The sequence below is a fragment of the Planococcus citri genome, chromosome 4 (assembly GCF_950023065.1).
Source record: "Planococcus citri chromosome 4, ihPlaCitr1.1, whole genome shotgun sequence".
NCBI classification, from domain to species: Eukaryota; Metazoa; Arthropoda; class Insecta; order Hemiptera; family Pseudococcidae; genus Planococcus; species Planococcus citri.
The window spans coordinates 55,761,599-55,768,399 of NC_088680.1; positions in this window are offsets into that span (position 1 = coordinate 55,761,599).

The window sequence follows — 6,801 nt, forward strand, 5'->3', positions numbered from 1 at the left end:
CAAACAGAAGTACAGGCCATAGTCAAGCCCACTTCAGAGAACATGGACAACGAAGGCAGAAAAACAATCAAAATCTCATGATGTAACTTAATCAATTTTTTGCTAAACAGTTCACACCATTTTACAGAGCATGAAATTTTGAATACTTCCCTTCGCTTGCATTACCTATCTAGCATTTTTAGTTTTGATGGTGAGTACTCGATATTTATCATTTCTGCACACCCTGGAGAATATACATATCACTTACCCTATTGACAAAATTATGCTTAAAAGCATGCATAACAATGCGTGATTTTGGACTGGTATAAAAGCGTGCATTATCGCGTTAAAAATGTGCATTTTCGCATGCTAAACAGAAGCAATCTAGCAACCAAGTACATTTCTGAAATGCACCAGTGAGTAAACATTTTTTCAAGTCCAAAAATTGATAACATTTATGCAAAAATAACCTCTAGGCTAATAAGCTGCGAGGTGGCCGAGTGAGTTGAGCGGCCCCACAACGCAGGGATCATGGTTCGATCCCCGCACCGGCAGCGGTGGCAGCCTTTGTATAGCGGATGTAGCAGCTCGCTACACCCATAAAGTAGTTCGCTACACCCAGAAAAAAATTATTCTTCAATTTTACATAGTTATAACTCAAATTTTTAGCAATAACTATTCGTTTTGTTCCTTTTTTGCTTGTTGGCTACCAACACAGACACAATTTTTGTGGTAAAAGTTGATAAACAGTGAAAAAGCTCTCTTTTTTGTTATTTTTCAATCAGTTTAAGAACCTCAAAAATTATTGCTACACCCAGAAAAAATCAACACTTTTTTCTTTCAAACAACCCCAGTTTCGCTACACCCAGGCGAAATCTAGGTTGCCACCACCGGGCCGCACGCGCCAGAAATTATTCAATTTTTTTGAAAAATTATCATTGGAATATCTTAAAATTCATAATTAATTGGTAGATAGTATTGCCTATGAGTTTGAGCAATTTCTCTGCTAAAATTTCCGCACTTTTTGTACATACTTCTGGTTTACTTTTAAGCATGCTATTCACTAGCTGAATAGCATGCGATTTTTTGAAAAAGTCTAAATTTACGCATGTGTGTGATATGCAAAAAACTAAAAAGCATGCATTTCAGCATGTTGTACACACAATTTTTGTCGTTAGGGTATGCAAGTAGGTATACCTATTCATAAAACACATATTTGTCTATACATATTCGCCAAGGCTGCATACTGTCTCCGCTTCTATTCAACATCTATGGAGAATACATAATCCGGGAAACACTGCAGAAGATCACGGACAACTTGGATGGAACCAATGAATGGCCTGGAGGTGTCCTAACAGGCAGCTGACAGATCACCAACCTCCGGTACGCTGATGACACCACTTTGGTGGCCTCAAGTATTGAGTTCATGTCAGTGTTGCTCAAGTGCTTGGAAGAAGTCAGCGCAAAATATGGCCTACTAGCCTTAAAATTCGACTCGTCAACGCGCTGGTCTTCTCTGTCTTCCTGTACGCGTCGGAGACTTGGACCATTCGCAAATGTGATTGGAGACGGATCGATGCGATGGAAATGTGGTGATGGAGGCGGCTGCTCAGAGTTCCTTGGACGGCTGAAAGAACGAACGCCTCCATACTCGCAGAAATTGGTGTGACCAAACGACTATCAGCTGTGGTACTTGGTTGGATACTTAAGTAATTCGGACGGCTGATGAGAGCGTATGCCATGGAGGCGATAGAGCCAGAGGAAGATCTTCGACTCAGTGGACTGACTCTATTTGCAAAGCGACGGGCTGCAGCTTTGCCGAATGCGTGAGAAGCGCGCAGTATAGGGAGCAGTGGCGCGAGCTTACTCGCAGGATTGCATAATTCAAATGTTCACGATACCCCCGCGCGGGGTGATAGGATTAAAATGATGATGAATATATAAATGGATAAAATTGGTACAATACATCGGTACAAGTCAACCCCTCATGGTCATGATCTATTGAGGTGATTACTAATTATCTAAATTTCGCGCTTTGTACGTGTATATGCTACCAGTGTGTGTTACACTTGTGTATGGATCTGTTAAATAGAACTGCCGAGTATTCCAAAGTATACCTCCTTGCAATCGTTTCATCAAATCTGACCCGATGATGATTTCCTCCGCCAAATCATCGACCTCATAAAAATGAAGCCAAATGCTTTTATTTGGTTCAATTGAAACTTTTAAGTCAACCGCAAAATGCAAATTTCCAATTTTTTGTCCGCCTGCGCCACTTATTTGCGGAGTACAGCTTAACGATTTTTTTTCCACAACATCGCTGTTATTCTCGCGCATGATTTTTTCCAAAAACTTCTTCTTCACCACTGAGACTTGAGCCCCAGAATCGACTAGACATGTATACTGTTGGCTGCCTATTTTTAAACGGCAATAGCAGCCTGTTGGATCAAATAATTCGTCGATAAATTTTCTAGCATCTTTCGACTCGTTGATTTCGGTAACATGAGCTTGTTCCATCATCTTTCTGTATGCACAAATAAAAAAGTACGAACTACCACTTGCAGCTTGGTTCTAGCTATTCGCCTAGATACTCGATCAACTATACCGGCGTTGCTTATTGCTTTTGCGGTGGTTCTTGTTGTTGATCTGCAACGGTTTTATCGTCGAAAAGGAATGGAGATAGGGTACAGAGGGAAATTTTCTGTCAATCTGGAGACGGGCCAAATCCTTGAAAATTTCAACGTAAGAACAGAAGTTGAGTTATACACTGACGAAATGAACGTTTTGACGCGAATATCGACTCAGAAAAACAAATTTGAAAAAAAAACGCAGAGCTCAAAATGAAAATAAAATTGAAAAAAAAACAACAACAAATGCAAGAAGAAAAACTGCTGGAAGTATGACAAGTTCAACACGTTTTCTTCTCATTCGAAAATATATCACTACGATACGCGATGCGGATGCACTTAGAATTCTTTAACACGCGGGTCGCGGGTCGCGGGTCTTTTGCTGTAGGTACGCGCGCGTTCGTACTGATAAAAGCGCGTTCTGCTGCCTTTACGAATTATCTTACGTAAACGTTCATCTAGTCATTCTTGTCGAAGAAAACTGACAATCATATATGTATTTGAGGTGGATGTATTGACGACAAATTTTGTTTTTAAAGACTCCACTTACTTTACTACATAGGGGTACTACATTTTTTTAGAATTTAAAGAAAATAGGAGTGTATAATAGCCACAAAGGAAGGCGACTACAACGACGACGATGGTACATAGTAATGTACCATCTCTGGCGTATATCCATTACCCATCAATAAGCGAACCTCACTCATAAGTGTTTTTTTTTTCACCTACATGTACCTATATACTCATCTGAATTACTCGGTACATATCGTCGTATCACGGCTATCCCTCTTCTATATTGGCCGCGGAACGAGACCGTAAATTATAAGACAGTATAGAGGAAGACGAAAATTCTCAAATCTCTAATGCAAAAAAAAAAAACTACGTACCTACTTTCGTCCCACCAGTGACTCCTGCTTCATCAGTGTCCAATAGGTAGGTATACATATATGTCACCGTGCACTCTCATGAATTTCAAAATGGCAGCTATCATGTAATATCATCATTGAAAAATGAATTGTCCTCATTTGTGATCGTTATTAATATACGTATGGCTATACCAATAATGTTATGATCTTATGATGGTTGATTTTATTAATGGTATATTGTATGTGATTCTATGTTTGTGTAAACTTGCTATAGTGATAGTCAAAACATGGGACGGATTTAATCTATGCAGATTTTCGTCTTCCACGAAAACTTTCCGCACAAAGTGCTGGAATTGTAATGTAATCGTTTATGATGGCCACGGACACCGTTTCGTTAGATAAACGAGCCTTCGTGTATTTAGGAACGGCAACACTGAACTTAAACTTAACCCTATAAGGTATCCTCTTATACGTACAGTATGACACAAAAGTAGTGTTCGGTGGCATTTATTTCTAAGTGGAAAGAGCTAGAGAGATCAATGAAGCGGCGTTGAGTAGGAAAAAATAAGTGCTTTCAAAAGCAACCTTGAAAATTTCAGGCCTATGCACAGGGTGTCCACAAATTGAAAAACCGGTTTGGTCAAAAAATTCAAACTGGTTTTTATTGGCGCAATGTATTCTACACACTAAGGCGACAAAAACGTGATATGAATTTTTCGAAACCGGTTCGTTGATTTGGAACCGGTTAACAAAAAATACCCAAAAATTGTAGATAGAGAAAAAAGTTTGGAACAAAAGTTGTGGGGAATGAAAAATTGAACAATTCAATTCAATCACATTTTGAAACCGGTTCATTGGTTCGCATTTAGCAACCAGTTTTAGACAATCATCTGAAAAGTGAAGGTAGAGAAAAACGCTTGAAATAAAAGGTGTAGAGCGTGAAAAATTGAACCATTTGTGCAGACCGCATTTTGAAAATGACTAACTTACAATCAGGTAACTTTTGATGGTTTGCTGCGATTTAATGAACTGGTTTCAAAATCCAATCAGCGAAAATGGTTCAATTTTTCACGCTCTACAACTTTTGTTTCAAGCATTTTTCTCTATCTTCAATTTTTAAGTGATTGTCAAAAACTGGTTGCTAAATGCAAACCAATAAACCGGTTTCATAATGTGATTAGACAGAATTGTGTAATTTTTCACACTCTACAACTTTTGTTTCAACCTTTTCTCGATCTCCAATTTTTAGGTAATTTTGATAACTGGTTGCAAATTAATGAACCGGTTTCAAAATCCGATCAGCGAAAATGGTTCAATTTTTCACGCTCTACAACTTTTGTTTCAAGCATTTTTCTCTATCTTCAATTTTTAAGTGATTGTCAAAAACTGGTTGCTAAATGCAAACCAATAAACCGGTTTCATAATGTGATTAGACAGAATTGTGTAATTTTTCACACTCTACAACTTTTGTTTCAACCTTTTCTCGATCTCCAATTTTTAGGTAATTTTGATAACTGGTTGCAAATTAATGAACCGGTTTCAAAATCCGATCAGCGAAAATGGTTCAATTTTTCACGCTCTACAACTTTTGTTCCAAGCATTTTTCTCTATCTTCAATTTTTAGGTGATTGCCAAAAAGTGGTTGCTAAATGCGAACCAATAAACCGGTTTCAAAATGTGATTAGTCAGAATTGTGTAATTTTTCACGCTCTACAACTTTTGTTTCAAACTTTTTTCTCTATCTACAATTTTTGGGTATTTTTTGTTAACCGGTTGCAAATCAACGAACCGGTTTCAAAAAATTCATATCACGTTTTTGTCGCCTTAGTGTGTAGAATACATTGCGCCAATAAAAACCAGTTTGAATTTTTTGACCAAACCGGTTTTTCAATTTGTGGACACCCTGTGCATAGGCCTGAAATTTTCAAGATTGCTTTTGAAAGTCCTTATTTTTTCCTACTCAACGCCGCTTCATTTATCTCTCTAGCTCTTTCCACTTAGAAATAAATGCCAGCGAACACTACTTTTGTGTCATACCGTAGGCCTATGTTAAAATGATGTCGTTTTTTTTGTTCCCACGAGATCTCAGTGAGTACTCAACCGATTTTCATAAAAGACCCCTCAATAGAAAGCTTGTGAAGTGTAGATTTGCAGGCTGTTCTTGAAAGTTCGAAAAGTTTGTCCAAAAGCTCAAAAAGCTCACGAAATCATTTTGGTCAATCACAACGTGCATTCGGCATATTATTATAGCCTATAGGTATAATTCTCACGAGATCTCAGAAAGTACCTACTTAACCGATTTCCATAAAAGACCTCTCAATAGAAAGCTTGTAAAGTGTAGATTTGCATGATATTCTTGAAAGTTTGAAAAGTTTGGTTAAACGCTCAAAAACCTTGAGTAATCATTTCGGCCAATCACAACGCAGCATTCGGCATAATTATGGGTATGATTCCCACGAGATCTCAGATGGCCAAAAGCTCAAAAACCTCGATAAATCATTTCAGCCAATCACAACGCAGCATTTGGCGATTAGAATGATGTTGGGTTTTTTGTTCCCCAGGAGACCTCAGTATGTACTCAACCGATTTTCGAAAAAGACCCCTCAATAGAAAGCTTGTGAAGTGTAGATAGATATGCAGGCTATTATTGAAAGTTCAAAAAATTTGGCTAAATGTTCAAAAAGCTTGAGAAACCATTTCGGCCAATCACAACGCAGCATTCAGCAAAGTTTTTTTGATTCCATGAGAGCAGAGATGGGGTGATTAACAAAAAAAATGAATTGGGTTCAATTGGGGCGATTCTCCCAAACAATTGAATCTGATTCAAAATCTGCGATTCAGTTTTCAAATGAATCCGATTCGGAATCGGATTCAATGGACTGATTCAAAAATCGTGATTCGTGATTCAATTTTTGTTATTTTTGCTACCTACTGCTGACTAGAAATGAAGTTTTGGTGCAAAATGCGACATTTAAAAAAAAAAAACAGAAGCAAATCGGATTGAAATGGCCTGCAATTCACTTTGGATAAATGTTACAAATGGAATGTTAACTGAATTTTTGTCTTTTCTCAAGCAGAGGCTGAAGAATAATTTTTCAAATTTTCAAAGAAGTATGAAACTGATGGACAAAAATATATTTGAGACTGGAATACACCAATTTTGAAACAAATAACGGGAACCTTATCTGCCATGAAGGTTCAAAAAAATATCTGAAAGTTTCAAAACGACTTGAAATCCGCCTGCAGTAGACTTCATGGCGTGTTGAAATTATGTTATAGAGTGAATTTCGGTTATATAACTCCATTTGACGAAATTTTCAAGTTTCTAA